Genomic DNA, 8,954 nt, shown 5'->3' on the forward strand with positions numbered 1-8,954 from the left:
GGTGAAGAAGATAGCGGCGGGTAAGGCATTCTTTATGCAAAGAAAACACATAAACGTGACTTACTTGTTACTTACCCGAATCCGGAGCTCTCCAGGAGCATTCGCAGATCTTCCCCGGAGTGTATCTGATGCCGCCGCATTCTACCGAGCCGAGGAGGGCAGCTCGACAGAGAAGGTGTTCTGGTCTCAGTATACTGAGGCCGGACACCCCGTGCTCCTGAGCGACCAGCTAAAGCAACTGGTCGAGCTCCAGAAGGCGGCCGAACAGGCCATGAAGGGCCTCATTGTTCGGCTGTGGACTGGAGGGGCTCTGCCTGGGAGGTATTTCGGGCTGGTGCGGTGGTAGGTGGAGGCCTGTCCAAGGCTCGAAGTCATCAAGCGCTCCGTCTGCATTGAACGTGGCCGTAGGGCCCTTGCCCGTGCGAAGGTGCACTGGGGCAAGCTGGATGCGGAGAAGCTGGTGAAGGACGGGCCACCGTCGGGGAAAGAGCATCGCAAGCTCGAGAATTACTATAAGGATGTTTTGAAGGGTGCCCGCCTTGTGGCGGATGAATGTTCCAGGGATGTAATTTTTGAGTAAAACTCGCTCGTTTTGTCCTGTGCGCTGAAAACTTGTTCATATGCGCTAAGCAATGTTGTTGGAATTTAAAATATTACCTTCTGTGCGGCTGTTTATCAATTCTGAGATATGGTGAGTCGTCGGCTTCTGCCCCCGTGCCGCTAGTGCTGGGGTGTTTGGGGATAAACCGGAGCGCTCTTTTTCCCATGTTTGGGTCATTCGAGGGAGGCGCTCAGCACAACGAACAAGGCAATCGGACTATAATGCGTGAACACTCTCACTTACCATAGAATTCTATAATTTTAAATTTCGGCGAAGCCCCTGTTATTCGGAAGACCGAGTTCGGGGCGCTATCCACGCCTTGGCCGGACGGAGCCGGCTCCTCGCCCTAAGCGGCATAAGTCTTTAGGGACTCGCAAAACCTCTCGAATAGCGACCAGCTCTCGCTTCATAATGACAGTCAGTTTTAGCTTTCTCCACTGAGGTGCTCGACCCAGCTCAACTGGGGCACAATCGGAGTGGTTCTCCTAGTGCTACCTTAGCCGATATAGCGGAACGTAAGGCACCAAAACATAGGAGCCATGCAAACCCAACTATTGACCCAAGGCATGATTCGGAGCCGATGCATATAATGCTATAAGTTTGGGGTGCCGCACTTGTGAAAGTGTTCGGACTTCTCACACCATATTGAGGGGTACTAAAGCCCCTGGCGTATTTTGGCCGTACCAACGTGTACGGGTGCAACATGTTGTTAAGCAACGTATATAAAGAAAAAAGGTAATGAAAAAATAGATGAAAGCTATGCATTGTTTATTAAAAAGGGCTGCGATTAAAGTGGAACGATACAAATAATGCGATAAGTGGAAGGTTGGACTAGTTAACATGTCCGTTCCAGGGGCAAGCTGCGGAATAATATGCGGAACAGGTATACTGCTCGTGATAGAGACCACCTGGGAGTTCCGTACTGCGGCGTGGCTTGTCTGCTTCCCTGGTTCTTGCATCATTTGTGCGGCAATTGAACTACCGAACAGGCCTTCCGAAGGATGGAGTCCTGAAAGTAAGAGAAAAATAAAAAAATCGGCAGCCCCTGGTACGGTTTAAGCCGTATTTTTGGGGTGCCGTGATGGTGCCCCTCCCCCTGTACCCATGGTATCTCTAGGGCGTAGTTATGGACGCGAAGTACTGGCGTCGCCTTTTTGCGAGGGTTGGAGTTGGGGCCGCATTTCCACGGCTGCTCGGATCGTGCCAGGCGGTCTTGTTGTAGGTTACGCCGGGCGCGCTTGACGGTGTCCGGTCGTGTAGTGGCCGGACTGGAGAACTGCCTGGAGAGGCTGCTTTGTACTTCCGCTGCAAGGGCCGCCGTGTGCTCCTCCGTTCGGAGGGAGCGTTTGGTGTTTTCATTGACCGTAATTACTCCTCGAGGGCCCGGCATCTTGAGCTTAAGGTATGCGTAGTGCGGTACCGCATTGAACTTAGCGAATGCGGTTCGCCCGAGCAGTGCGTGATAACCACTGCGAAACGGGACTATGTCGAAGATTAACTCCTCGCTTCGGAAATTATCCGGAGTTCCGAAGGCCACTTCAAGTGTGACTGAGCCTGTACAGTTGGCCTCTACACCTGGTATTACGCCTTTAAAGGTCGTTTTGGTGGGTTTAATCCTCGAGGGATCTATGCCCATTTTGCGCACTGTATCCTGGTAAAGCAGGTTCAGGCTGCTGCCGCCGTCCATAAGGACTCTAGTGAGATAAAATCCGTCAATGATTGGGTCTAGGACCAATGCGGTGAATCCGCCATGACGGATGCTAGTGGGATGGTCCCTTCGATCAAAGGTGATCGGGCAGGAGGACCATGGGTTGAACTTTGGGGCGACTGGCTCTACCGCGTATACGTCCCTTAACGCGCGCTTCCGCTCCCTTTCGGGGACGTGGGTTGCGTATATCATGTTCACCGTCCGCACTTGTGGGGGAAAACCCTTCTGTCCACTATTGTTCGGTGGCCGGGGCTCCTCGTCGTCATCGCTATGCAGCCCCTTGTCTTCATTTTTGGCGTTTAACTTGCCTGCCTACTTGAACACCCAACAATCCCTGTTGGTGTGATTGGCCGACTTTTCGGGGGTGCCATGTATCTGGCACGAGCGGTCGAGTATTCGGTCCAAGCTGGACGGGCCCCTGGGATTCCTTTTGAATGGCTTTTTCCGCTGACCGGATTTAGAGCCTCTGAATCCGGCATTAACTGCCGTATCCTCAGCATTGGCGCCGTTAATGCGGCGCTTCTGCTTGTTGCGACGCGACCTGCCACTACTGTCCCTGGTGTCTGAATTACCAGGGTTCTTGGTCATATTGTTGATACGAGCGAGCCAGCTGTCTTCTCCCGCGCAAAAGCGGGTCATGAGTGTCGTGAGTGCTGCCATAGATTTCGGATTTTCCTGTCCAAGGTGCCAGGCCAGCCACTCGTCACGGATATTGTGCTTGAAGGCTGCTAGGGCCTCAGCGTCCGGACAGTCTACTATCTGATTTTTCTTTGTTAGGAACCGTGTCCAGAATTTCCTGGCCAATTCCTCTGGCTGCTGAATTACGTGACTTAGGTCGTCGGCGTCTGGGGGTCGCACATAAGTGCCCTGGAAATTGTCGAGGAATGCGGCTTCCAGGTCCTCCCAACAACTGATTGATCCAGTTGGCAAGCTGTTAAGCCAATGCCGAGCGGGTATTTTAAGATTGAGTGAGAGGTATTTGATGGCGTGGAAATCGTCGCCGCGGGCCATGTGGATATGAAGGAGATAATCCTCGATCCATACCGCAGGATCTGTTGTGCCATCATATGATTTGATGTTTACGTGTTTGAAAGCCTCGGGGATTTGATGATCCATTATTTCGTCTGTAAAGCAGAGTGGGTGTGCGGCGCCTCTGTACTGGGTTATATCATGACGTAGCTCCAATGAGCTTTGTCTACTGTGTTCGGCCCCGCCGAATTTGTGGCCGGCGTGACGGTTACCGTCTCGAGCCGTGGGGTGCCCACGCGATCCGTAGATCGATCTTGTTTTCCTTGCCTTGTCCTTCAACATGTCTCGTAAGTCCGGCGCATATTACCGTGCCTTGGTACGTGGTGCGTCTTGAGTTGAGGTCCGAGAGGCCTCTCTGTCGCGATCACGAGGTGACCGGTCGGCCGCATCAAGTGCTTCCTCCTCTAATCGGGGGAGCAACCTGCGCTTTGGGTAGCTCTTGGAGGGGCGTTCGAGTTTATGCTCTTCGGCCGCAAGGACTTCAGTCCATCTGTCGACCAACAAATCTTGATCAGCTCTAAGCTGTTGCTGTTTTTTCTTGAGGCTTCTTGCCGTGGCCATCAGCCTGCGTTGAAAACGCTTTTGCTCGACGGGATCCTCTGGCACGACGAATTCGTCGTCGTCGAGGCTTGCCTCGTCTTCGGAGGGAGGCATATAATTATCGTCCTCGACCTCTCTGTCTGCCGCTCTCTCATGAGGGCTGGTTCTCTCCATCCTCCCGTGCTAAATCTTGCTGGAGGGGGTTTTCTTCGGCGCTTTCCGGAGTATTATTATCTCCCGGGCTGGAATCACCGTGTTTGTTTTGGCAGGATTTTGAGCGGCGTTGCTGACGCCTGTGCTTAGGCTGTTTCTTGGAGGGGTCATCCTCCGCTGTTCCATCGCCATCTCCCTCTTTTGCGGTGTCCACCATGTATATGTTATATGATGAGGTGGCTTTCCAGGGCCTAGTAGGCGATGGTTCTTCATCATCTCCTTCATCGGCGTCCATACCGTCGATATCTTCGGAGTCGAAGTCGAGCATGTCGGTTAAGTCGTCGATAGTGGCTACAAAGTGGGTGGTGGGTGGGATTTGAATTTCTTCATCTTCCGTACCCCAACCTTGCTGACCGTAATCCGGCCAGAGCTCTCCTGATAAACAGAGAGAGTTTAGTGATTTTATAATATCGCCAAAGGGCGAGTGCTGAAAGATGTCCGCGGCAGTGAACTCCATGATCGGCGCCCAATCGGATTCGATCGGTAGGCGCGCGGAGGGTTCGGAGTCCGGAGAGGAGTCGGCTCCTTGGAGTCACGAGTCTCGCAGAGTATGGGGCTGGTGCTTGGCTCAATCGCCGTTGGGGTCGCAGCCCCCGAGGGGGCGTCCAACCGCCCATCCTCGATCGGCGCAGTTGGCTCCGAATTAAGGGTCGGAGCCGATGCGGGTGCGGCCTCCAGGGCACTGTTCGGCGGCAGAGCTAGATCGTGCTCGTCGTGACAGGGCGGCGCGCTCGGCAGTGGCTCGAGTCCGTCGAAGATCAAGTCCCCGCGGATGTCAGCCGTGTAGTTTAAACTTCCAAATCTGACCTGACGGTCGGGGGCGTAGCTTTCGATCTGCTCCAGACGGCCAAGCGAATTGGCCCGCAGTGCGAAGCCGCCGAAGACGAAGATCTGTCCGGGGAGGAAGGTCTCACCCTGGACTGCATCGCTATCGCTGATCGTAGGAGCCATCGAGCTTGATGGCGACGACACAGAGGAACTCTCTATGAAAGCACCAATGTCGGTGTCAAAACCGGTGGATCTCGGGTAGGGGGTCCCGAACTGTGCGTCTAGGCCGGATGGTAACAGGAGACAAGGGACACGAAGTTTTACCCAGGTTCGGGCCCTCTTGATGGAGGTAAAACCCTACGTCCTTAATATTGATGGTATGGGTAGTACAAGAGTAGATCTACCACGAGATCGAGGAGGCTAAACCCTAGAAGCTAGCCTATGGTATGATTGTTGATGTGTATGTTGTCCTACGGACTAAAACCCTCCGGTTTATATAGACACCGGATAGGGTTAGGGTTACATAGAGTCGGTTACAATGGTAGCAGATCTATATATCCGTATCGCCAAGCTTGCCTTCCACGCCAAGGAAAATCCCTCCCGGACATGGGATGAAGTCTTCAATCTTGTATCTTCATGGTCCAGGAGTACGGCTGAAGGTATAGTCCGGCTATCCGAACACCCTAATCCAGGACTCCCTCAGTCACTATATTCAATTTAGTATGAAAATAGTTTTATAAGTTCTATAAAATGGGTAAAAATCCACATATCTAGAGGTCACATAGGGCATACATATGTAAAATTTGATATATTAGTGTGATAATTTTTACTCGAAGAAAATAATATGATACTTTATGTATGTACTTATTGTAGTTACATTTTTATGGCACGTCACGTATACCATACCTTACCTAGTGTCGCTTAGTGCACAATAACTTAACTTTTTATTTATATCTTTATTTATCTTAGGTTGAAACTTATCGTATTTCCTCGCATGTGTGCGTGTATTTTACATGCATGTAATTTTTCATATTTTTCAAAACAGAATAAAATGTTATTTCCCCCAAATTAATCTATCATGATGTCAAGTTAGTGGAGGCCGATCCATATACTACAATTTTGATTCTCCTTGGAGTTCATGCGTACGCATGGGAAGCTTTTCAACTCAATTTTGCACATATATTCACATTGCCCATGCATGTGGAACAAACTGTAAACATATATGTAAACCACCTTGTTTCAGTTTGGCCATGGGGAGATTTGTTCAGCACCTCGTCAACAAATATACTTACAAAAAATAACAGAACATGAAACAAACATCCCAAATTAATTTGTAATTTTTATGGGTAGACATGGCAGATGCTATTTTGTATTGTACGGACAGTGTCTGTTACGTTGCTTTTCATTTTTTATCCTGGCTGTAAATTGTACAATCCAACGGTATAATTAGTTCTAATGAGGTGGATTAAGGAGACGATTTTTTTTATTCTGGCCGTAAAATTTACAATCCAACGGTATAACTAATTCTAATGGTGTGGATTAAGGAGACGTCTTGAAAGGTGCATCCAATTAGTAAATATAAGAAAGATGATAGATTTCCTAAAAAAAAGATAGATAAGCATGGTTATTAGGTCAGGAAATATTATACACTATCAGGTTATGAGTATGTATGTATCCAGGCTAGCTTTGGAGTACTCTGCGCACAGTAGGAGGACAGCGAGTAGGAGGTTTTGCCTTAAATGGCTCCAGCTGTTTGCGCGACAGGAAGGATATGGACGAACAGAGAAAGCTGGGAGGAGGAGAGAGGTCGACGAGCAGCAGAGGAGCGCGGTCAAACCGGCAGTTTCACTTCGGTGCGAAAAGCAGCATATGGAAACAAGATTGGCAAGGCTGGCGTATGACTGAGTGGCGTTGGCGTTACCAGTCCGGCGCGTATAAGTAGAAGCGACGGCGAGCCGGAGGTCACACAGCCGAGCACCAAGATCTCTCTTCCTTCCTCCTCCTCCTCCTTCTCCTCCAGTCGTCTCCTCCGGACAGCGCGAGCGAGCGAGCTTGAGAGAGGTTGGTACCCTGCAGGTAGGCATGGACGGCCACCGCTGCGGGGCGCGCTGAATTCTGGCGCTCGAGGCGTACGCACCTCTAATCATACACTCCATCTCTTCCAGCCTTAATTTTCTTTCTGTTTGTGATCTCATTACCGCCGGTGTCGCAGGGCGTTCAAGAAATGCCCCCACCCCGACGAGACCCAGGTTGCTAATCTCAGCCGCGAAACCGGCCTGACTCCCCAGCAGATTTAATACTGGTTCCAGACCCGGCGGGCGCAGATCAAGGTATGTACTGATAAATAGCTCTAATAGATGCACTTCGCGACCTTCATTTTGAGGAACGAACTTGACAAACTTTTGGCTGGCTTGGGTCGGATTTTCTGCATTTGCGTGGGCTGATGGAAATTTGTAATTAACAAAGCTCTTATTGTAGGGATCTTCGTCGAACATGAGGCCTCCGACCCAGGGATCTTCATCGTCGGTCCTTGATGCTCTCATCGACAACTTCGGGGAGGCTGATGGTGGCTGATGTTCCTCACTATCGTGGTCTTCCTCAGCTTAGTGTTTGTGTGTGTTTCGGCTTGTTAGCCAAGGACCTCCTTCGGATTTGTATCGTGTGTGTGTGTGTGTTGGCTCTTGAGCATTGAGCCCGCCTGGACCCTAATGGGTTTGTATCGTGTTTGTGTTTGTGTGCACGCGCGCCTCGGCTCTTGAGCCTTGGACCCTAGATGGGTTTGTATCCTGTTTGTGTTGTGTTTGCGTTGCATTTGAATTTTAAACTCTGCCACAGTACCCTGAACCTTGTATTTTTTTTACATTAATTCCTCGCTTTATTAAACTGACAAGATATTACAATCTGACTGGATAAACCAAGTCAGGAATCCAGGAATTACATCAAAGCAAGTAAATGAAGAAATGCTAAGAGCTTCTCGTGCGCATAGATGCACCGCCCAATTTACTTCGTGTCAAATCCATAGAAGCCTGAAACCCTGGAAATTATCGGCTAAACTCTTTATCTCTCTCATATATGCGCACCATTTACCCTTATAGTACCGGGTCTGTGCCATAAATCAACAAGGTCAGAGCAATCCATCTGCATAATGACAGGACTTTCTCCTCTGCTGCTCGCTGCTTCAAGGCCCTCGCGGAAAGCATATAGTTCGCTTATGAAGGGGTCCTCAACACCCTTGTGTTGGTTTGCACCAGCTTCCAAAAAGGTACCTCGGTGATCCCGAGCCGGCCAATCTTTGCTTCACGTCACCATCTGCATTGATCGCTACCCAGCCCTCCGGTGGGGGCAGCCACCGTTGGTCAATGTGCCCAGCAGCAGGATCATTCAGGCGCACCGGTAGCTCGAGTGTGGCTACTATCTCATCAACAAGTACCAACGATTTAGCAGGCTGGTACCCTGAACCTTGTTATAAATCGTAAGGGAGCTGGCCGGCGCACAGTACTCTTTTACAATTTCTGGAGATTCTATATTGTTGGGTAAAATCCCTTTCACCCCTCATGTAATGAGAAGAAGAATCCCCTTTTTTTTGCTGTAGCATATGAGTATGTGACTTCACCACTGATTTATAGTGCTTTAGTAATATCCCAAGATGTATTTGGAATAAAAGCAAAGAGTTTTATGGTTAATTTAAATTCCATTATTGATGTTTGTTCATTTGACCAAATGACAAGCCCTGGTGTTATTCTTCCTGCATTCATGGTCCTTTTAAGCCATCATTCAGAAAGGATAAACACATGGGGGCTAAGCAAGTTAGCTATGTTGGGGCTTAGCTTTGAATAGGCAATAACAAATTATCTGAATATTTATGTATTCTTGTCTTGTTTATTGATATACTTGGGTCAGGTTATATCAATGGCTACAAACTTAAGTTATAACTTTGGAGGTATTTAAATTACGTATTAGAAGATCAGATCACTGATCTGTGGGCATCCTTTGTTTTCTGAAGAATTAGCATTTGATTTGGTGTAATTCAGAGTCAGCTGGGCATAGCAAAAATTCATGAGGTAGTTCTGATTTGGGGTCAATTTGCACTGTTGT

General features: G+C 49.4%; 1 long non-coding RNA gene across 1 annotated transcript; it reads left to right on the forward strand.

Annotated features, from left to right (window-relative positions):
- The first annotated feature begins 6,838 nt into the window (after positions 1 to 6,838).
- LOC147988650 (uncharacterized) lies at positions 6,839 to 7,683 on the forward strand. The gene is made up of 3 exons (XR_015616981.1): positions 6,839 to 6,988; positions 7,072 to 7,189; positions 7,338 to 7,683. It is a non-coding gene; the product is annotated as an uncharacterized LOC147988650 (long non-coding RNA).
- Positions 7,684 to 8,954: the final 1,271 nt, after the last annotated feature.

The sequence above is a fragment of the Triticum urartu genome, chromosome 1A, assembly GCF_056163025.1.
Source record: "Triticum urartu cultivar PI428250 chromosome 1A, HENAU_Tu73, whole genome shotgun sequence".
NCBI classification, from domain to species: Eukaryota; Viridiplantae; Streptophyta; class Magnoliopsida; order Poales; family Poaceae; genus Triticum; species Triticum urartu.